Genomic DNA, 23,126 nt, shown 5'->3' on the forward strand with positions numbered 1-23,126 from the left:
GGGATAGCTCAGCCCCTGGGGTGTGTTTTTTTTTTTTTTTTTTTTCCCTTTTGGCTCGGTTTCTAAGTCACAATTTGCATAACAGAAGCTCTTTTCAGGAGTCAAACTCTCAGCCTTGTAAATTTCCATCTAGCGCAAAATTTTGCAAGGGGCAAAAGCACACTGGAGACAACACTTTAGGTTAGTATGCAAAGTCATGAAAAGGAAGCACCAAATGGAAGACCTCAGCATTACACTGATGTAGATAAGCTTCTTATTTTCATTTCAGTATACCTCAAAAATCTTCCAATTACTGTGATGTTCTCTCTTGAAGGCAAGTAAGTCCTCAGGGCAAAGCTCATATCATTAGATTGGGGCTTTGATGTGAGTTCTTTTATTCCCTGCCACTTTGTCAACCTTTTCAGTACCTGAGTCTGCAAAATTGCACATTAGGAATGGCTAAGATTTGGCTCCAGAGGCAGGCAGCAAAATGAAACTATTATGCTTATCGCCTTCAGGGTAGATTCTGCTTCAGAGACCAGGATGCCGTATGTCACAGTAATGATGGGACTCATCGTGTGGGCAGTGGACAGAGAAGGTCTGTCCCCGAGTGATATTTCTGGAAGTTCTAGTTTCGGGCAAAGTTCACAACATACTCTACAGATTCATTTTTATCACTGCAATAAGAATTCACAAACTGTGGATCAGTAGAGAGCAAGAAAAGTTATTTATGACGACCACCTCTAGTCGAATCACTGCAGACCATAGCAAAGTATTTGTAGAGAGATGATCTTTGACTATATTCTGCATTACAGTCACAAAGACTACTTAATGGTGAGACATTTATTGATAGTTATATTAGCTCTCATAAGAAAAATAAATGCAAATAAAAAGGGTCCAAGTTATTAAAGAATTCCGAACTAGTTACACCGTCTGTGCAGCTCCCTTAGACATAAATGTCACATTGTTGCAAAAAATAAAATATGTAGCAATTAGCAAGTCACAGTGATACATTTTGTTCACAATGAGGGAGAGACAGGAATGGGAAAACATTCTACGGCAGAGTACCATTTCAAATGCCATAATGTAAAAAATATAATTATTTTTTGAGGACAGAGAATAAACTCAGGCCTGTCTTAAGGACTCCTGGTGTTAGGAAATTTCTGTTGAAATGATCTGGCTTGTGTTTACCTCTTTTCTTTTCCTTTCATATGATTTTCTACTTTATTCACTCTAGCTACATAAGATTTTTATCTGTTGGATCATTCCCTAAGAGGTTTTCCTTTTCTATTTATCTTTGGAATCTCTTATTTATGTATTTAGAAGAGTAGTCCCATCTCATCATTCCAGTCCCACCTTGAAATGTTTCATTCATCTTGAAAATCCATTAAAAAATGTCACTGCTTCTCTCTACCCTAGGACCACTCTATTTGATACTCTTGCAATGAGCAAAGCAGATGCATACCTTAACTCAGATCTTTATCATGGTGGGACAGAGATAACAAACTAGTAATAAAACATTTAACAAGAATAATTTTGGTTTTCATGCAAACACACACACAAAAAGCATAACGAGATAGGTGATGTTAATCATTTAATATGTATTATCATTTACAAGTGAAAACTTTAAAGATTCATATGCATAAATAGTCTCTACCTAACTATAGAGTCATTCATGTACATGACTTTCCAAATGAAGAATAATCAAATGGCAAATAGGCCATTTTGCTGTGTACCCCTCCTCCCCAGGTGTAAGTATCTGGGTATCTTTTGAGGTTCTACTTAATGTCTCCCAGGAGGAAGGAAAGCATGCTTCTGGCTCTCAATGTTCTAAGATAGGAAGGATGAGAGAGTCAGAAGGAAATACACCGAGTAGGCCCTTTTCTTTTCTTTCTCTTTCCTTTTCTCTCCCTCCCTTCCTTCTTTTCCTCTATCTTTTCTTTCTTTTAATTGCCAAAGAACATGTGTGCTCATGAGAGATATATAGAGAGAGCACCCCCAATGAGGCTGATCCTACGTCATTGCTTTTCACGCCATTCCTCCTTCCTCTCAGAATATTGGGTTCACACACGTACATGTGTTTGGCATGTGTTCCAAGCATCGTGGGCTGGTTGGCCATGTGGAAGGGAATCTGTCTGCCTTAATCACCACACTGTGTGGCTGGCCTGCATTGGCCCATTTATAGACATCTCTTTTAACCATCCTGTGTGTCACCTATACAACAAGGTATGTGGTTTCACCAAATGCAAAGTCTAGCTCAAACACTGTTTCCCCGCTCCCTGCCTGGGAAATAGAGATTATATACGAATCAACTTCTCTAGCCATACTGCAAAACTGCTTTTACTAAAGCCCTCAAAGTTCAGCTTTACTACCAATTTCTATATTACCTCTGACCTGCTTCCTGAAGTTCCATTTGCACCATTCTGGGACCAACTTGGTTCTTTCTCAAGAGCAACTCTTTTTGGCCTCTACTGTGTCATAGGTTAGTCTCCACAACCTACTAAGAAAGTCACCAGTCCTCTGGGGGGGGGTGCCCGCATCTCCCCTCAATATATTGATATTTATTGTCTGATCATTTCTGTTTTCATTTATTTCCTATGTTTTCCAGGGGTGTGTGTGATTCCCACAGAAAATAGAAAGAGGGAGTGGTAGAAAGCACCTCCCACAGGGACTGGTCTCACTAGAATCCCTTCTCTATCTTTCTCACCTTTGGGGATTTTGAGCATATGTGCACACACACACACACACACACACCTGGTATGTTTTTTAAGCTGCAGGGCTGAGATTTGAACCATGGTTAGCCATGTGGGCCCTGGCTTCCCTTAATCCCTAGGCCATATGGATACAGCCATGTGGAACCCACCAGGACACAGGGTTGATCTCCTCTTCTTTGTTCGTATTAGTTTACTCTCTCTTCCTCTATATTCTGGGGGGTGGGATCTCTTTAATTTTATTTCAGTGGTGTTGACACTTGAGTCAGAAATATATTTAGTCAATTTGCTCAGTTTTATAAGCTTTTTATAAATTACAAATGCAGCATCATGATAAATCTCAAGGAACTGATATATTTAGATGAATGCTTCCACCTATCATTTCCTTTGGCAGTGGGATTTGCAAGGAAAGATGAATGCTTGTGGAGAGAGTTTCACATGCCTTACAAATGATCTAGAGCTCATATGAAAGATTTTCTGTGATAACAGCTAAGTGATTTTGTGTATATTGACTTAAGGACATATATTAATGGAGATACCTGAGTGTACATTGGCATATATACACTTGTTTGCTGATGAAAGTTTTAAAGAATGAAGCCCAATAGCATTTCTTTTAAAAATGAACTATTTTTTAAACTCTGGATGAAGTACCATTAATACTGAACATTTTTAATATAAGCATTATGCTTCATCCCCCTCAATTTTGCTCTCTAACTTACAGTTATCTGCTTCTAGTAAAATGATATAAATTCAAAAAAGGAATTGTATCTTGTATCAATAGAATCATTTTTAGATTTGAAATGTAGGAGGGCCAGAATGTTCAGGGAATAAAAATGGATATTGTTTCATCATCATTCATCATCAAATTAATTAAAATGTTTTTCTCGGGACCAGCACTTAGCATAATGGCTATGTCGCTGAACTCCCATGTAGTCAACTGCGGTTTGAGTCCTGGACCGCGTGGCCTAAACTCACACTGGGCGTTCATGCGTACATGCCCAGGATCCCAAGAGGAGAATGGAAGAGAAGGGGTGATTTCTCGCTTTCTGTCTCTCTGTCTCTCTCTGTCTTTCTGGCGAGCTCATGTGCCCTATAGCAAAAAAAAAAAAAAAAAAAAAACTAAAAAAAATTTTAAAACATAAAATGTTTTTCTCTTAAACATATTTGCACTTAATCCTATTCTAGTTACTTTGAATTTGAAAAAGAGCAGAGTATAATTATGCATAGAGTGATAAATATACTTTAAATATTTTAGTGAACTAATTTGAGAAAAAGAAAACCACAAATTTAGGATTGAATAGAAGTCTTAGAATTGAGGGACAAATACAAGGAACAACTGACTTTTTTTTTGAGATTTTTTTTCACGTGCACTCACCAGAAAGACAGAGACAGAAAGCAAGAAATCACCCCCCAGGGGGGATGGCGATGCCACAATCCCTTCTCCTCCATTCCGCTCTCGGGATCTTGAGCATGCACGCACACGCGCCCGGCGTGAGTTTTAAGCCACCGGGTCTGGGATGTGAACCGTGGTTGACTACGTGGGAGTCCAGCAACAGCCATTACGCTAACTGCTGGTTCCTCCACCTCAATCTCTTAAGACCATCCTCTGGGAGTATTAACCTGTAGCATAATAATGTTATAAGATCCCAAGATTTTTATGCTTGAAAGGAGACATCCATGTGCTTTGGTCAGTGGAGTGAGCTGAGCCCAGACATCCAGGCTTCCCTGCCTAGAAAGCAGACAGGTGAATATAACCATGTAGGTTCACAGGTCAGCTGAATATCATTGAATGGCCTTTGTTGTTGCTATGTGGGTCAGCAGAACTGCCCTGTCAAGACCTGACTAGAATCTAAACTCATTAAATTGTGATATATAATAAAATATTTGCACTACTTACGGACTTTAAAAAGTTCATGGAAAATAGAATTAAATTATGACATCTTATATTGTAATTCAGGTATCAGAGACTGTGAGTGGTAAGAAGCTTTGCATGCTCTATATGCAAAGCTGCTTACGACCTAGACTTTGAAGTTCCAAAACATCACATCTCTAGCATTTTATTGATATATCAGGTCACTTAGGCTGAATGAGATTCAAGGACTTGGGAGGAGAATTAGATGGCACATCTCAGTGGGAGGAAATAGATCCAAAATTCTGGATTATCATAATGTACCTCTGGGCACAGAATATTTACATTTTCCCACATGCAAATTTCACCTCTTAAACTCTAGAATGTTGTATTTCATTATGACATTTACTCAAAATTCAGGATCTCAGCACCAAAATCAGGTCTCAGTTCAGGTGATGGTAGAATTTCTGAATATGGTTTTCTCAAATATCATTTCTCTCAATCTTCAGAAGTATGAAGAGATGTCTAACCTGCACCCTCTTCCTCTGCATTCGTGGCCTTAACATATAATGATGACATAAATGAGGATAATGACCATTGACAACTGATTCAAAAGTGGAAAAATAGAAGGCAGGGATTAATCACAACAGCTCTGGAATTCTTCTTTTTTTTTTTTTTGGAGAGTTTTTTGCTATAGGGTGCGTGTGCTCGCCAGACAGAGACATAGAGACAGAAAGCGAGAAATCACCCCCGCGGGGGGATGGTCACGCCGCAATCCCTTCTCCTCCATTCTCCTCTCGGGGATCTTGGGCACTCACGCACACGTGCCCAGTGTGAGTTTTAAGCCACCGGGTCCAGGACGCGAACCACTGTCGACTACGTGGGAGTCCAATGACATAGCCATTGTGCTAACTGCCAGTTCCCAGCTCTGGAATTCTTTAGAGAACATATTAGCAAGTTATTTGATTAGGAAATCTTAGGAATGGTTCTTCAAGTTATTTGAAATTGCTGTAGGTTCTTTGTTCCATCTTCTGAAGTATTCTTGTGGGGTTTTTTTGTGTGTTTGTTTTTATTTGTTTGTTTTCCCCTGAAAGAACTAATCTATGTTTACAGTCAGTAGAATTCTGTTCTTTTCTGCCTGTAGATGTTTGGAGTGCACAGTGCTTCTTTTAAATTTGCAAATCTTCTGTTTAGTGAATGCCAATGGTACTTTTGCCAATACAGTTCTCTTAAAAACTTACAGGGTTTCCCTGCAACTTTTTGGGGTTTACTCTGTTAGATAGGACCCATGTAAAACTCTTTGAGACCGACCCTTCTCTGGTATAGACTAAGAATTTAATGAACAAAGAACAATTTAAAATACATTTTGACAAGATTCTTTTTTTATTTTTAATGGTGTCTTTATCATTTCAAAAACTTTTGAAGACTTAATAAAGAGTTGTTGGGCCAGCCAGGGGTGTGGTAGTTAAGTCAGCTGAATCCACATGGCCAATTGTGCAGTTCAAGTACTGGACCCAGGGAAGGGATGGTAGATGTAACTCTCACGGGAGTATTTCTTCATCACCCTGTCTCTCTGTTCTCTGTCTTTCTCTGGTGAGTACATGTGCTCTCTGTCAAAATCTAAAAAATAAATTTTAAAAAAGAATTGTTCAGCAACACTTGATATTATTTAAGCCTTAGTATATTTCTTATTTTGAGAGCTGTTGCCATTGAGAGGCTTAGAAAACAAGAAAAGTATTTCTAAAATCTATCCAATTCTGTTTTGTTTTCTTCTAAATTTTGCTTGCACATTGAACTTTTCCATTTGCTGTTTCATCCATCTTGTTATCCATATATTATCATATATAGATAAAAGAAGCCCGTTAGTATTTAAAATCAACTGCTTACATATCTTCTTAGCCAAGTCCATCAGTTGATTATATATATTTTATGTTTTATATAAATGTTTGCAGTGTCCATGTAATCCATAAGTGAGACAGATGGAGATAAATAGAGACACAGTATTTCCAACAGGGTCTAGATGCCACGATCCAGCTCTAACTAGCCTGTCATAGGGCACAAGGGAGCCTGCCGTACTTGAAACAGGTACCTTGCCACCTGAGTCTGCCTCTCAGAACACTGTATTTCACCCCTGCCCCTCTGTCCAGCTCCCATGAATATTTTCTATTTCCCATATTACTACAAGTGACAGAATTGCCATTTCTTTCATTATGTAACAAGCTTCAACTTTTTCTTATTCTACCAATAACTATTATCTTCCTTCACTGTCAGCATTTGCAGTAGTATCTTTCATGATTTTTCATCTTCTCCCAAGTCTCCTTGAGTGCTCTGTATTTTCTTTCAGTTCCCCTAAGTCTTCTCAGGTTCTTCCTACTGCCAGATTGCAAAAGTCATGTCATCTATATGTATAATTTATTTTGAATTGCCAGAGTCTGCACGTACTCACCAGAGATAGGCAGAGACAGAGACAGAGAGAGAACCCTCTAATGGCCTGAGGTCACACTGAAATCTCTTCTCTTTTATTTCTCTATCTTGTTGGGATTTAGGGCATGTGTGCTCATACATCTTGGATGTTTTCAAGCCACCAGGTCTGGGATTCAAACTATATAGTTTGCAATGTGGAATCTGACTCCCTGAACCCCTAGGCCATGGAGTCAGCCTGCAATATCACATAATTTTAAAATTTCTATTACACAGCATCCCTTTCTGTAACCAAAATCTATTTCTATTTTCTAGTGCTTCACAACAAACGATATCAAAGCTTATTGGCAAAACTTGGTGGCTTATACAATCGTCAAAAAGTATATGGAAAGTGTGCATTATGGAAGGACTAGGCATAGACTTAAAAAATTTGCACCGAAATAAACCTGTTTTTTAATTCTGTTTTCCACAGACTTCTGGCAGTCCTCTCTTAGAAGAGTTATATCGAAATTGGGTAGAAAAAGTATTTTAAGCAAGAACAAACTTAATTTAGAAGATAATATTTACTGCCCCTTTCACAGAATGTCTGATTGACTAATTTTACTGTTGGAAACATTTGTGAGAAGGCTAGAGAAGGTATGTTAATTCAGGGCAAAGGAGTTAATACTCATATGAAAATGGAGAGCAATTAAAGATTTCTGAGCAAAGACAACTTGGTCAGTATGTGCTCAAGAATAGTAATCAGATGATTCTCATTAGTGTGAATTCATGTAGAAAGAAAACAAATGTAGAGAAATAATTAAGAAATTATTACAATAAGCCAGGCAATTCCTTGCAAATATCTCATACAATGGAAATGGAAAGTGAGAAGCTTTTGACATAAATTATTTGGCTATAGCTTTGATAAGCCATAGGGACTGAATGGTGATGAGAGAGAAGAGGGATTTGCATCTGAGTTGTCCAATAAAAGGTAACACCTTTATTAGATTTTGAGAAATTAAGATTCAGGGAAAGTTCTCCAATATACAAAATAGTTAATATTTTTTCATCTAAAAGAGATAAATTGGTTTTGTCTTACTATATTTCCTATTCTGAAATCATCTATATTTAATGAAAACTTGAAAGACTGAGTTGTCAGGAAAGTCATGATGCATTTTTCGGATTTGCCCGACAACCCAATATATAGTATTTAAAATAGTTTGAGATTAGTGATATCTTTTGAAAATTATTAAATATATTTTAATAAAATTTATTTATTTTATAAAATAATTGTCCTGTTTCTTTTTGAGTCTTCAAAATTCTCTTAATTGTTTTGAAATTTCTTATGACAACATGTATTTTTTAGCAGCTAAAATTTTGCATATATTCGTAATGTACAGACAAGTTGCTGCTTGGGAATAATAGGGCAACTATTCATAAACAGCAATTCCGTCAGTCCTGTAAGGAAGCTGTAGTTTCTCTCTTACTGATGAGATATTTAGCAGAAATCACTGACAAATTCTCTCTCTTCTTTCATTCCTTTGTATTTCTATGGTGTCCTATTGATTCAAAGCACACAATATTTACTGCACATCTGTTTTACATTTACAAATACACAGAACACTGCTTCATTGAAAGTTTTATTCCGTACATCCCTTATGCCTGATGCAATTACAGCATTTAGGAAGAGGCTAGCAACCCAGTTGAATGAGCAAAAGGAAAGCGCGTGTACCCACAGCTGTGTAATACTTAAACTTTATAATACATACAAATAGAGTCCTCGAGCTCCTGCAGGGTGCCTAAACACCTGGTAGATGAGATGGAAATGCAAAGTAGCTTAAATATTTTAATTCACTTTGCGCAGAGAGTCGGAATATGCAACTATATAGTCATAAACTGAATATATGAGCTGCATAAGGTACTTCCTCCTAACTTGTTCTTCAGTAAATGGTCCCAAAGCTCTTTTAAATACCTGCCAACCTAAATTTGGAGGAGCTTATCAAGATATATCTAGTGACTGCCATCAATGCCTGTAGTGGACTGACACAAAACATGTTTTTTTTTCTTTTGTTAGAATCAAAATCTTAAGAACAAGATGTATGGTAATAGCTTTGCAGAGGATGTATACATTTATTCGGTGAGGGACTGGTTTTCAGAAGTTCTGCAGGCCAGTTACAGTATCAATTTGCCAGAGGAAGACAGGGGTAAATGTGTAATTTAAGTTTTTCTCTTTCCTTTCTCACATTAAATATTCAAAAAGCAGATACTGAGTAGAATGCAATCCTATAATCCCAAAGCTTGCTATGTGCTATGCTATTAGCTGTCCTCGGTGTATTCTCTTCTTCTACTATATCCACCAACACAGTCCTTCCTTTCATGAAAACCAAGCAAACAAAACACACTAATAAATGTCTTAGCCAACTGTGTTTCACTTAGAATGTTGGAGTTTCATTAATTTTTTTTCTCAACCTAAAAATAACTATTAGGATGAATGCTCTAGTTATTAGTAATATGACTGTCCCATGAACCCTCTTTTGTGTTCGATTTTCTTTTGAGAGATTTCTGCTATAGGGTGCATGTGCTCACCATAGAGACAGAGAGAAAGAATGCGAGATATCACACCCAGAGGGGATAGTCATACCATAATCTTCCTTCTCCTCTCAGAATTTGGGGCACAAATAAATACACAGCCAGCATGAGTTTCAAGCTCCTGGGTCTGGAACTCCAACCAGGGTTGGCCATTTAGGACTCCAACACCTTAACTACTGTGCCACCTGCTGGCCACATGTCCCATGATCTCTTAATCCTGGTGTGTTTAAATTTCTTTCCACTTTCCAATTTTGCAATGCTATACAAAAAAAAAAATTAATAAAAAAATCTTATGATCCCAGAACAGCAAATAAATTTTTTAATTCTATAGGTGATACTGACATACACATTATAGTACATTTTTCTATGTATAACATATGTACAATCTACATCATATACATTATTATGTAATATATGTAATACACACTCAGGATATAGACACTTCAGGAAGAAAAACACATATTCTACTCTATTGCTATGCAAATCTTACAGATTATCCATCATGGACCTCTTTAGAGATCCTTGTCCTCTTCCACCAGAACTGTCATCTACAAGGACATGGGAAATTCACGCTGAACATCTGCTCTTTCAGTTGTAGTCTTCAAGGATTGTATTTTCTTGCTATCTCAGATTGAATTCTCTGATAAAATTACCTGTAAAAATATATCTTCCTTTATTTTGGGTCATTCAGTGTCTTAAACATACTCCATATTATTTTCATGTGAAAATGCATTTGGAAGTTTATATTAGATATGCATATTTGGAACATGATACCTTTTAAATCTGATGTTTGTCTTTTAAATCTAATATATAGTTACAAATAAGCATGTAGCTTTTGTATCTTGTGATTGTTCAATCTACATCCCCCAGGGCCAATTACAGAGGGCAAAGACCATAAAATAAAGGAAAAGTCAGTGAATCTCTTGGTCATGACTTGAGTTTATTTCAGTCAGGATCTCTAAATTTTTTTTCTCAATCTAAGTTAATTAAAACAATGCAGACAATTAACAAGCTGTAAAGAACATTTTAAGAAATAATGCTTTTCTGGAATAGACCTACAACCTGAAGAAGCAAAATTTTAAAAAAAGGGGGGGAATGAGTCAGGGGGAGGAGACCCTAGAGCACAAGATGGTGTATCAATGGTCTCTCAACAATTTGACCAGAGAAAGAGCTGACTCAGTGTCACAAATTCTCCCCAGAATAGCCATGTTAAAGTCTTATGTTTTAGAAAAGTTGATGAAAGCAAGAGGAATGAAAAATTATTTTCTTGGTTCTTCCCAATCTCCTGTGTCCTACATTTGTCCCAGAAGCCATTAACCCCCAACACTTTTAAGTTAGGATAAGCTCCTCTAGATAGACTTTGGACAAAGTCAGAGTTTCTGTTTTTCCAGGTAGCTCCCAGTGACCGGCCTCCCACTGTAACTCCATTCTGGGGAAGGTGAGACGCCTGGCAGTGTTTGATGATAAGACAATGTACATGGCAGCCAGGACTTCACAACCACAGGGCACAGGACACACTGCAAGCTATCAAGGTGCTGTTACCATCTAGAACCCAGCACAGGTGACTGAGGCCCAGGTGAGCAAATGAGACTAAGCAGATATAGGGAGACATGTAAATTGGTTCTGGAATTCTCTGTCTTCTTAGATCTTGGAAACTGTTCTTCATAGTTCCACTTCATTTCCGTTCCTCCCATCCTTGATTCCTTGAACTTGGCCTTTGAATTTTACAGAAAATCAAAGTAATAAGTACCATTCGTCTTAGTCTAGTATTGCATTGCTAACAGAAAACCCTGAGGCTGGGTGAAAGATAAAGAGAGAGAATATTTTTTTTTCTGTTTTCTGCATTCTTTTATTTTTAATTAACAGATAACATTATGTATTTTTATCATGTACAACATGATGAAGTACATGTAGACGTGGAATGGTTACAGCTGTCCAACTACCTCACGTGTTTATCACTTTCGTGATATGAACACATAACATCTAGTCTCTTTATATTTTTCAAGAATACCATAAATCATCATTAATTATAGCCATTCTGCTTTGGAGGTAGAATTTTAATAACTCACAATTGTGGTGGCTAGAAAGTCCCAGGGCATCACAAAATGATGGAAGGCAGAACTCTTAGCACAGTAGAATATGGTCTGTATCCATGTGATTTTTCCTTCTGCTCCTAATCTCATCCTCTCTACTTAGACAACCACCTTGACGTAGTCAAAGAGGCCTTGCACCCAAAACCCAAAGTCCCAGTCATGGGACACCACAACTGAGGGGTACATTTTCACCTTTACAACACATGGTTTTTTGAAAGAGCCAATCACCAGCCTCTGAGATCAAGTTCCAAAAAATGAAACTTTGAGGAAGTAATCATGATCCAAATCATAACACCATTTATTGAACAAGTAATATAGGATTAAATGCAGTAGCAGAACTTATAAAATATTAATTAAATCCTTACCGTAAGCTCCCATCAGTTTTTTATATCATATTAAAGATATTACTGAGACATAAAATTTTATGTAATTTGTTCAAGATTAATAGGTTGTGATTCATGACATCAAAACTTATACCCAGAATATCTGTCTAAAAAGCCAGAATGTGTTTTAAATTTTATATCAGCATATCAATAGGTGTCTTTGGTATAAAGCTTTTTTTTTTTTTTTGGAGAGATTTTTTCTTATTGGGAGGGTGCGCTCATCAGAAAGACAGAGAGAGACAGAGAGACAGAAAGTGAGAAATCACCCCCCAGAGGGGATGGCCACACTGCAATCCATTCTCCTCCTTTCTCCTCTTGGGATCTTGGGCATGCACGCACACACGCCCGGCTTGAGTTTAAGCCACTGGGTCTGGGACTTGAACCGCGATCGACTACATGGAAGTCCAGCGACATAGCTATTATGCTAACTGCTGGTCCCGGTATAAAGCTTTTGAACCATTTTTTAATTACTATTTTTATTTTATTTTTACTATAGGGTGCATATATGTGCCAGAGACAGAGAGTGAAAATGTGAAACCACCCTCAGAGAGGATGGTCATGCCACAGGCCTTTTTCCTCCATTTTCTTCTTGGGATTTTGGGCACATACACACATGTTTTGGGTGTATTTTATAAACTGCTGCATCTGTGACTGGAACCACATGGTGAACCAAGTGGGATCCAGCCACCTAACCCTGCCACCAGTTGACCCATTCATTTTAAATAAGAAAGGAATCACTTAAAATTGCCCCTTTCAGGACCAGTAGATGGCACAATGGTTATGTCACTGGACTCACATGTAGTTGAACTTAGTTCAAATCAGGAACCTGGTAGCTTGAAACTCACGTTTGGCACATGTGTATACATGCCCAAAATCCTCAGAGAAGAGTAGGAAAGAAGGGATTGTGACATGACCATCCCCCGGGGGGGTGATTTCTCGCTTTCTGTCTCTCTGACCAGTGCACACACTTCATAGCAAAAATCTCCCTAAGGAAAAGAATTGCCAGCTTTCAGCTGTAATTTAGCTTTAGATACAATTTTAATAAGTAATATAATAGGTTAACAATGATACCATAAAACAGGATACTTATAATTAAAAGACAGGTGGGAGGCAACACAGATGATAATTGTGCATATGCCAGTCAAACAGGGAAAGCTGCATGTAAGAGTTGGGGGGAGTGTCCAGGGGGTGGATATTAGGGTAGCACACTGTGAGACTCCCCACCATGGGCAGATTGCAGGTTCATGCCTGGAATCTCCTCTGAACATGCCTGGCCTGTGCATACCTATATGAACTGGGTAAAGCTGAGGATGGGTGACAGGGCATAGACCTTTGCGGGAAGCCTATCTCTTAACTCTCTCCCTGTTTCTGTCTGTCTCACTCATGGAAGGAAGGGAGGAAGGGAAAGAAAGAAAAGAAGAGAAAAAGAAGAAAAAAGAAAAAGAAAAGAAGGGAAAGGAAAAAGGAAAGGAAGAAGGAAAATGTTTTTAAAAGTAATAAAGAGAATCTCAGTACTATTTTGTGTATGATATTATCTACATTCTGCTACTCAGATGTTTTCTTTGCGAAGTGATGAGCCAAAAATGCTATAATTCAGTTTAGTTCTCTGAATAAAATTATAGTACCGTGTGATAATGTAAAAGTCATGCTAGATTGTTTTCATAAAATAGAGTGAGAAAGTTTTATTCTCAAACAGCTCTCTTATTTGGCAGTGTGTCTTATGGCCTGTTACAGTGATGAAAACAATCACCAAGAGCTCTAAAAATCCACGTATGAATCTCTATGTGTGCATGTGTGTACGTGTGTGTGTATTTCCATCCGAGGGAAACCAAAGAACAAATAAATCAGTTATGAAGTTGAGCGTTTGAGTGCCTCAGCAGGTGCGTACTCTGCCCTCTGCTGGGATGCCTATCTGAGGGCAGTGTTGATACAGGCTTCCATGTTGAGGAGCTTAAGGATTTTCAGGGAGCCAATTCTTATAGGAAACAACTGAATAACACCTCATCTTCTCTGGTTAATAATATCCAAATAACGGCCTAAAATAGGAAGTCCCCCAACATCGTAAAGTTTTTCTAACGACCATTTCAATCCTATGCACTTAATTTTCCTTAATAGCACAAACATTTCCTCCAGTGCCCTCAGAAGCAATTGAAGACAATGTGTATTTCTGACAAAATGATTAGTGGAATTATTCAATATGCTAAAAAGAAAAGTGAATACAATGAGAATTGTGACAGGAAAACATTACTCGATTTACAGTCCTGTAAATAAAAAGGTAAAATTTTTGAACAGTAACAAAGAAGGAATTATGAACCGATAAGTTATTTAAATGCTCATCTGTGCATCTGTATGAGTCTTCACAAACAAAAAACTCCACACATCTGTCAGCCTATTTAAGCACAGTATTGAGACCCATTGGTAGTTGAAAACAATTGATATTTTGGTTTGTTTTTAATTCAAAATGAACTAATTGTTTAGAACATTAGCAGTCTAGGCACATTTTTAGATTCCTTTTAAGAGCACATTTCTGTCTTTTATTAATGCTCAAACAAAATTTTGATTACCTAATACAATTAGAAGAATACTGCTTTTCTCAGAATAAAGCCTTGGGAATTGAGGCTGTGTTTAATCCTTAAAGGGTTCAATGTGTTTATTGTGAATTGATGCAGTGGTTCCAATCTCTTGCTGAAGCCTCTCAACTACCAGCAGAGATGAAAATTATAAACACTCCAAATGACAGTTAGAGCTCCTTTCCCTTTTGCACGCATGCAGAAATTCGGTCACTGACACTGAGAACCTTAAGAATGTTCATGTCTCTATCTCAGGCAAAGGCAGACACAGAAAATTCTGATTTGATCAGTTACAGTTTAAGGTTTTCAGCATTAATTTGAGATAGATAATTTTCTGTATATTATGTATGTAAGAAATACTCCACACTTTAAATTCAGCAGTATCATAGGGGAAGAAAGCTTAAAGAGATATTGAGTGCTGGGACCAGCAGTTAGCGTAATGGCTATGTCGCTGGACTCCCATGTGGTCGACTACGGTTCGAGTCCTGGACCCGGTGGCTTAAACTCACGCCGGGCGCGTGTGTGTGTGTGTGCCCAAGATCCCGAGAGGAGAATGGAGGAGAAGGGATTGCAGCGTGGCCATTCCCCCTGGGTGGTGATTTCTCGCTTTCTATCTCTCCATCTCTCTCTTAATTTCTGGTGAGTGCACATGCCCATGAGAAAAAACCTCTTCAAAAAAAAAAAAAAAGAGGTATTGAGTGCTAAATTATAATTACTGATTATCCTGTAGTTAAATGTTAATCATTAAGCACTCATTTGAATAGACACTATACAAAATAAATATGAGCTCTTTGATTTTTAAAGCAAACATATGATGGGGGATATAATAAATGAGACCAAATACAGATCGCCACCCTGATGGGTAAAAATAGTTTTCAGCAGGTGGCATGGTGGTTAAGGCATTGACTCCCAAATGGTCAAGCTTTGTTTGAGACCCAGACTTGGCAGCTTGAAAATCACATTGTCGCATGTGCAGGTGTGCCCAAAATGCCAAGAGGAGAATGAAAGAGAAGGGGCCATGGCTTGACTGTCCTCCCTGGGGGTGATTTCTCACTTTCCCTTTCACTGTCTCTCTCTCTCTCTCTGAGTGCACACACTCTATGGCAAAAATCTTTTTAAAAGAAGTGTTTTCTTCCACTACAGAATGGTTGAAACAAACACACGTTAAAAGCAACTTTAGTTATCATGTAATATACACAAGATAAAATTTTAAAATTAGATGATTGTTACTTTTTATATTCAATTTCTCAAAAACAAATACAAAGAAAGTTAAAAAGAATCATTTTATAAGTATTTGAAATTCAATATATTTAGTGAGTATATAAAGTGTTTGAATATTTTTTTTTATTTTGAGAAAGATTTTTGCTATAGGGCACATACTCTTGCTAGAGAGACAGACAGACAGAAAGTGAGACATTACCCACCACCAGGGGGATAGCCATGCCACAATCCCTTCTCCATTCTCCTCTTGGGATTTTGGGCATGCACACACACACACCCAGCACAAGTTTTAAACTGTTGGGTCTGGGACTTGAACCATGGTTGACTGTGTGGGAATTTAGGGATGTAACTATTATGCCATCTACTGATCCCAGTGTTTGGAATTTTATAACTAAAGCAAAGAAACAAAGTGGAACATAAATTGGATTATTATATATAATGTTAAGTTTTTCCATATTTACATTCCAGAAAAGATAGTGAGATTTTTTTTCTGCTTTTGCTTTGTAAATTTCTATGTTTTAAAAGCAAAATGTCCTTTATTTTTTTACATGAATTTGTGTCTTATTAAAAAATCTAGTATCACATATGAAAAATAGCTAGATCTATTTATTTTTTCCTAGGAAACTGTCATTTAAATAGCTATTCAATTAATGGTGATTTCTATAATGGTTCTTTGCACTTTGGTTCCCTAAGGTGGGATTTGGTTAGGGATATTTTATTTATGATTAATGTTTCATCTGGAAACATCTTTTAATTCCATTTTTAAAGTTTTTCCATGAAAAAAGGGAGACATACAGTAAGAAAGAGAGATAAAAAGAGAGACTCTGAGACACAGGTACCCCCAACAGGGTCTTCATAATGTGGTTTTACCTGTTTCTTCATGTACCTGGTGTGTACAGCGTACTGTAGAGTGTAAACTGGGAACCGTCCCACATAGAATAAGCATCCTATAGTGTTTCTTCCCACTGTGTCCTAGTGGCTGGACTCATCCTGCAAAATATTCAAAACCCTTAAGGTGATGAAAATATTCTAGCAAAACATACTATTTTGAAATATAATTTCAAAGAAAATACTAATTTTCGGAGGATGAATATAAAGCATAATGTACCAATAGTTCTCTCTTTCAAATATACCTAGGAATTCCTAATGCACTAAGTCTAAAAATATAAAGGGCTTGGTTCCATTACACTTCAATTGTGCTGAAGCACACGTGTCCTAATCCCTCTCACAATAGAGTCTTGAGTGTTAGGGAAGACAAAGGAGATGCTGCAATTTTACCAAGATTCTAGTTCTTTTACTTGCTATCTAACCAAACGTTTAGATAAAGATTATGTTGAGAATAAAATTCCACGAATAAAAGTCTACGAAATTTAAATTGGGGTAGCCGAGAAGCTTTTCGTACCATCAGTGTCTACTTGACACAGCTACAGAATGTAAATGGTTCAGAAGAACTAGCTGATGTGAGGAACCTCAGTGAGGATATAACTGGTAAATAAGTATAAAGGTGCCACGTTATCTCTCACTGGTCAGTAATCATACTGAATGTGGGCTAAGGAAAAGAATTGGATACTTAGTCAGAAGTATGTGTAGAATCTTAGTTGGAAATTTACAAAACATGGAATGAGCTAATTCCTAAATTATGCTTATGAGAGATGCCGTGTTTTAATTTGGAGCTAGACAGGTATAAAAGTCTATGTCCTACAAAACAGCGTAAAGAATAGGTTTTGTTTACCGTTAAGAGAACAAATTGTATACAAGCTACACTTTCTAGAATTAATGAAATCAAGCAAAACAGATGTGTCCCTGTCTTACAGTTTCTCTAAATTACACGTTATCGATAAAAACGAGCTATTATTATCATTAGTAGTATTACCTAAGGTATATATAACCTTTAGTAGAAGTAACACAGCCGTCAAACAAACACGAAATGGTGCGATATGTAGGCACAGAATCATCAGAGTGCTGGAAAAGGGCATGTGTTCAGAACACACAGAATTGGGAGTAATTGGAAAAAGGTACAGGGATGTTGACATCAAAGTGACTTCTTCCTGTTGGTCAAACTAGAGTGGAAATTGGCAGAAAGAAGTATTACATGTTCATGGAAAGTGAAGACAGTGGTTAAGGGGGCGAGACAGGGACTCTTTCACAATTTTATTTCCATAATTGTCTTGAAGAAATGTTAGTGCTGTGGATTGAATGTGTCCTCCCAAATTCATCTGTTGAAGCCTAATTACCAGATAGGATTTGGTGGGGGACTGTGGAAAGGTAGTTTGGTGTCCTGAATGGGATTAGAGCCCTTATTAAAAGACATGAGAGAGGTGATTGGTGGGAACCAGCAGTTGGCGTAATGGCTATGTCGCTGGACTCCCACGTAGTCGACTGCGGTTCGCGTCCCAGACCCGGTGGCTTAAAATTCACGCCGGGCATGTGTGCGTATGTGCCCAAGATCCCGAGAGGAGAATGGAGGAGAAGGGATTGCGGCGTGATCATCCCCCCTGGGGGGTGATTTCTCGCTTTCTGTCTCTATGTCTCTTTCTGTCTGTCTGGTGAGCGCACGCGCCCTATAGCGAAAATGTCTCCCAAAAAAAAAAAGAGAGAGGTGATTGGTCTCTGCTACTCCTTTGAGAACAAGGGAAAAAGACAGCCAAGAGGGAAACCAGGAAATAGGCCTCATCAGACCTCGGGACTATTGTATGCTTGATCTTAGCCTTCCCAGTTTCCCAAACTGTGAGAAATAAATATATGTTTCTCCCCCCGTCCCCAACATAGGGAGTGTGAGCTTGCCAGAGAGACAGGGAGAGACAGAGAGACAGAAAGTGATCATCCCGCAGGGTGGATGGCCATGATGCAATCCCTTCTCCTCTGTTCACCTCCTGGGATTTTGGGCATGCATGTACACATGCCCGGCATGAGTTTTAAGTCACCTTGTCCAGGACTCAGAGGTCAGCCATGTGGAAGTCCAGCACCTTAACCACTACATCACCTGCTGGTCTCAAATTTCTGTAGTTTAAGCCACCTGCACTATGGTATTTGTTATAGCACCCTGAGCCGAATAAGACAGGCTCTTAAGGTCAGCTAGATATGAGTGTAAATGTCATAAGCTTGGCAATTTTCAAATGTGTCTAACCTCGGCACCTGAGTTTTCACATCTGCTATTTGGAAAATAATAACCACATCAGTTGTTTGTCACAAAAATTATTTAACATACTTCATGCACTCTGCTTTTATGTAACAAATAATAGGCAAATGAATACCATGTGATTGGTACACATTAAAATGTTGAAAATGAAATGGTAAAGAAAGCCAAACAAATACATACACTTTCCCTGTGTAGGAGCTCATAAAATATCGGTTACATCATCTCCCTCTATGTCTGTTTTCAGTAACTGGGTACTTTCCTAAATTTTAAATGGTGTAATAATATCCTATAAGTACATGAACTCTTTATGTGCATCAAGTAAATCTATAAACCTTTGATCTTTAAAGATAGACCATATGGAATGTAAAATAGAAAGTACATCTGGTCCATTACATACTTATCTTCACCAGGAAAAAAAAAGTTATTTAAGGAAATACAGAAATTTTTATTTTAATCTCAAAAATTTCCAGTGATGACACTGAGACCTAAGTGCTGGAGTGCCTTAACCAAACTTCTTTTGACTAGTGACCATTGCTCGCTCGTTCGTTCGTTCTTTCTTTCTTTCTTTCTTTCTTTCTATTTCTTTTTGGTTTTTGTTACAGGGCATCTTCACTTGACAGAGAGAGAGGGAGAGAGAGAGAGAGAGAGAGAGAGAGAGAGAGAGGAGGGAAAGTGAGAAATCATCTCTTAGGGAAGATGGCCACACTGCAATCCCATCTTCTCTATTCTACTCTTGGGATTTGAGGCATGCATGTACATGTGCTCAGCATGTTTTTGTAAGCTGCCAGGTCTGGGATTCAAACTACTTAGTTGTCCATGCAGGATTCAGCGGTCTTAACTTCTGCACCACCTGCTGGCCTATCTACTGTTCATTTTTAAACAACAATTATCAAGTAAATGTGTTCTGTTCTTTGTAATATAAGGTAACAAACAGAATGTTAATGTAGGTACAAATGATTCTTTGCATCCCACCACGTTAGCCTAACAAGGTTCTTCTCCATGAATACGGACTTCCTTGATTTACCACAGCATGCATTCAGGTAGTTGAAAAGTATCTGTGGTGATACAGGCAAAACACTAACTGCCCAGTGTGAAAAATCTGAGCTGTCCAGCTCCAGCTCAGTACCATCAGAAAGACATTGAGAATGTGTATTAAATATAGCTAAAGGTTATGGTCATGTTAACAACAGATGTTCTAGCATCCGTTTGGTGTTCTGAACATAAAGAAAAGTGAAGGAACCTAAACATGTGAAGACTAGAAATACCACATATTATCAGAGCCAGGAGCCGCAGTGTGAGATGTGTTCCACGAAATTAGTCTGAGATTTGGCATCTTTGGATATAGGCAAATCCAGGTAATGGCCAGCTTCTTCCCACCTGTGTGCAGGGAAAGATCCCACCTGTGTGCAGGTAAAGAGTCAAGCCATCAGGTCGTGACATTGTATTTGGTTTATACTGAGCTTCTTTAAAGACACAGATTAAAGTATTCCTAAGAGATTAGAGCATATTCCCCTCCATCAACGTCTTACTTGTAAATAAAGCTCCATATCAAAAACTATTTTTGCAGTAGGGAAAAAATATATATCCTCAACACATAGTATTGCATCTTGTTGTCATGTTCTCCTTCTGGTAGGGTTCTGTTACTCTCACTAGAAGTTTACTTAAGAATTAATTAGGGAGACAAGCAGTTAGCATAATGGCTATGTCGCTGAACTCCCATGTAGTCGACTGCGGTTCTATTCCCAGACCCAGTGGCTTATACTCACCCCGGGCATGTGTGCATGCGTGCCCAAGATCCTGAGAGGAGAATGGAGGAGAAGGGATTGCGGCTTAGCCATCCCCCCCCGGGGGGTGATTTCTTGCTTTCCATCTCTCTGTCTCTGTCTCTGTCTGGCGAGTGCACGTGCCCTATAGCAAAAACCTCTCCAAAAAAAAGAAGAAAAAGAATTAGGTATTTATATAAATCAGTTCTTTTTTATTCCAGTCTATAAGGGTTTTGTTCTAAAAACTGTAAATTTAGAAAGTGATTAATAGCTTTTAAACTTAATTTAAGCCTTTTTGTAGTTGCCAGAGGCCTTCTATGCTCACTAGAGAATGAGTGTCCTCAGTGGGACGTGGACATACCACAGTCCTTTTACCTTCAATTCTCCATCTCATCAAGATTTGGGGCACTCATGCACACGTGCCTGACATGTTTTTCTAGCCACCAGGCTAAATTCAAACTGCATTCAGCCATGTGGGATCAGCTCTCTGTGCACAGGGTGTCACGCACTCTGCTAGGGAAATGGCCCAAAACTTAAACATTTAAACTCTCAATACTAGGGGCCAGCAGATGGCATAGTAGTTATGTCCCTGGACTTCCACATGGCCAGCTGTGATTCAAGTCCCAGACCAGGTGACTTGAAACTCATGCTGGACCCATATGTGTACGTGTCCAAGATCCTGAGAAGAGAATGGAGGAGAAGGGATTTTGGCATGACCATCCTCCCTGGGTTGTGATTTCTCACTTTCCCTCTCACTCTCTCTGTCTCACTCTCCTCACTCTCTGTTGAGCACACATGCCCTAAGGCAAAAATCTCTCCAAAAAAAGAAAAAAAAATGAAACTTAATACTGTTAAGAAACATTTCTCTTTTTTGACATTGATGTATGTCTCTGTATTTAACCATATTCTGTGATATTTAGATTTTTTAATAATTATACTTACATTTTATAGAAATAAGAAGCAGCTGTAGCTAATTATTTTCAGTCATCTATGCTGGTAGCCCACACAGTTTGATTATTTCAAAGGGACAAGATTAGTCCCCAGACTTGTATGTATTCAAGGCAACAGTGTCCACCTGGAAACCAGCCTTGAGTCATAGGTAAACAGAAGAGAAAACATAAACCATGTATGCTGTCTAAGCTCCACGTGATTTTAGTGATGACAAATGTCACTGAAATATTTTTAAAACAGTACTTCCCAGTTATCCAATAAAAATAAATGTATCTTATTTTCTTAAGGCAGGAAAAATCACTAGACTAAAGAGTCATAAGTCAAGAATTTAAAATGTTTTTTTTTTTTTTGAGAGATTTTCACTGTAGGGCACGTGCGCTCGCCAGACAGACAGAGAGAGACATAGAGACAGAAAGCGAGAAATCACCCCCCAGGGGGGATGGTCACGCCGCAATCCCTTCTCCTCCATTCTCCTCTCGGGATCTTGGGCACGCATGCACACGCGCCCGGCGTGAGTTTTAAGCCACCGGGTCCGGGACACGAACCGTGGTCGACTACGTGGGAGTCCAGCGACATAGCCATTACGCTAACTGCTGGTTCCACAAGAATTTAAAATGTTTTGAATGACAATTTAGATATCTTTTCTTTTTTTTTTTTTTTTTGAGAGGTTTTCGCTATAGGGCGCGTACACTTGCCAGACAGACAGAGACATAGAGAGAGAAAGCAAGAAATCCCCCCGTAGAGGGGATGGTCACGCCGCAATCCCTTCTCCTCCATTCTCCTCTCGGGATCTTGGGCACGCACGCACATGTGCCCGGCGTGAGTTCTAAGCCACCAGGTCCGGGATGCAAACCGCGGTCAACTACGTGGGAATCCAGCTACATAGCCGTTATGCTAACTGCTGGTTCCCAAAGTTTAGATATCTTATGAAAACATACTAAGAACAGGCATCATGGGAAAAGGTGGTATTGTGAAGAATTTGTTTTATTACTGTTAGGGGCACTGGGATCAGACACAGAGATCTTTGACAGTGCCGTGTGGGTACACCAGGCACGAGATAACATAATACACTAGACTAGTCGAACCAGAAGCATAAAAGTGTATACAAGGCAGCATAGAGAGAGAATCTACAGAATGTTTTGGTATTTTCTTGATCCTGAGGATGAACAGTGAAAGAAAAGTCAACTCCAGGACCAGCCCCATGGCCTAGTGGCTTAAGGAGTTGTATTCTACACTCTAACCATGGTTTGAATTTCAGTTGTGGTGGCTTAGAAAACACTCGGGGCAAGGCCAGCAGGTGATGTGGAGGTGAAAGTGCTGGACTCCCACATGGCTGATCACAGTTCAAGTCTTAGGCCTGGTGGCTTCCTTTCTCTCTATTTCTCTCTCTCTGTCTTTCTCTAGTGAGTGTACATGTTCTGTAGCAAATTAAAGTGATAATAATAATGATAAGTAAAATTAAATAAAAAAAAAAGACT

The sequence above is a fragment of the Tupaia chinensis genome, unplaced genomic scaffold (assembly GCF_000334495.1).
Source record: "Tupaia chinensis unplaced genomic scaffold, TupChi_1.0 Scaffold000370_1, whole genome shotgun sequence".
Taxonomy (NCBI): Eukaryota; Metazoa; Chordata; class Mammalia; order Scandentia; family Tupaiidae; genus Tupaia; species Tupaia belangeri.